Here is a 1,887-nt window from a genome sequence, read left to right as displayed (position 1 = left end):
AAGCTAGATGCTCAAGGTGATGTATGCATCTGGAGTTTATTTGCACTGGATAGAGGCCCCAGTGTGCCCATTCTCTGTATCTGCCTCTCTCTTTCTCTCCAAATAAAACATGAATGAAATAAGCTTTAAAAAGAAATGGCCATGTAAATAAATTCACATGGAGTATAATTAAAAATGGAATGAAACTTCTAAGAAGTTTTCTATCTTATTAAGGCTTTTTGAAGTTATCTTGAACCAAAACAATTTTACAATTTCAATGATTTACAACAGACAGATGGAAACAGATTCCTACCCAGGCCTGTGATATCTGTGTTTTAGCTGGTGCACTTCTCTCTGTATATTTTTGTTCTGGCATCCATTTGTAGATAGTTTATCCAATCTGAGTTATGTGATGTGTTATGTAGTTATGCTTATTTTCTTACATGCCAATTTTACAAATACAATTACACGTTCTAGTGATTATGCTCAGAGGTAATTATCTTTTATGTTTCAATGTGGTAATAGTTTCTTGAAGTTTTTATGATGCACTTTTAAAATTCACTGGTGAGAATATAGGTTTATGTAAGTTAAAGAAAAGTAGGGAAATCTCTGTCAGAGCTATCAGATGCTATTGGATGGGATACTTAACATTTTAGTTGTAGAATTCAATGGGCTCTTTGTACATTCTTAAAGGGTTAAGCTAATATTCACAAGGCCTGGGTGCTTCTATGAACAGAGGTAAACAAATGAATGCCTATGAAAGACTCCAAGATATCACAAGACAATTTTGCTTCAAACCTGCAATATTTAAGCTTTCCACTCCCACTGAAGACCTATTCAATTAACCTGCCTTGTAGAAGGTTGAATATAGGTTTGACATTTTTCTGCAAACTTTATATCAAAACTCCAGCTAGAAAAATTAATAAAAATTAAAGAAATGGATAAAGTATATAGATAAATTTATCTATGACTATCTCTTGAAAGAACATAGAAAGTAAGGGGAACAGCTGCATGGCATAGAAAAATGAAATCAGGAACTGGAATATGACAGCACTGGTGAAAATATCTTAGATCTTTAATACCAAAATATCATGTTTTACCTGGCTGAGATACAAAAATAACTGCATACCTAGTATATTTGTAAGTTATACATTATTAACAAATGGTAATGTGGAATTTGACCAGTTTGAGTCAAGATATGGAGTTGGAAATCCAAAGTGAATTCATTATTTGGCTTTTATGCTTAGCCATCATGCATATAAGACTCTGTAAGTGAAAATGTATGTGAAAAGGGAAGAAAATGTCATTTCCAGCTTCAAGAAAATTTCAGAATCATTTGCACAGGAGGATACTTTAATGGGATAATTGGTTGTAGGAAATTAATGGCAAAATCCTAATCATAAGTGGAGCAGTAATGAGATGATGGGGTGCTAACTTCTCTGTGTAATGACGTAAAGCACTGTCTCCATGAATCCCAGCCCAGAAGGACAGAGGAAGTGGGGGAGGCAGAACCCTATGCTTCCTGTCCATTGCGTCCCTGGAAAATAAGAATTACCTTATGTCTGGGAGAAGACTGGAGTCACTGACCATTGCTTCAAGGAAATGAAGTGAAAGATTTACTACTTCCCGTCGATTAGGATTCTGTGAGAGAAATAAGCAACAGGCAGTCGTGGGGACCAAGACCTCAGGTACTACTCTTGGAAGAGCAGCATCAGACGCTATACTCAGAACTTCTTACCATATTATTCTCAACTTGCTTTAGAAACTTTCAGGAGATGCCATTTCCAAGAGATACTCTGTAGTACAGGATGTCTTCAAGTTCACAGAGATCATCCTATTTAAGCCATCTGAGCACTAAGGTTATATAAGTGCAGTGTGAAGCCTTCCTATGAAATCTTTCTCAGTCAG

This window comes from Jaculus jaculus, chromosome 6 (assembly GCF_020740685.1).
Source record: "Jaculus jaculus isolate mJacJac1 chromosome 6, mJacJac1.mat.Y.cur, whole genome shotgun sequence".
Lineage (NCBI taxonomy): Eukaryota > Metazoa > Chordata > Mammalia > Rodentia > Dipodidae > Jaculus > Jaculus jaculus.
This window is presented reverse-complemented; position numbering follows the sequence as displayed.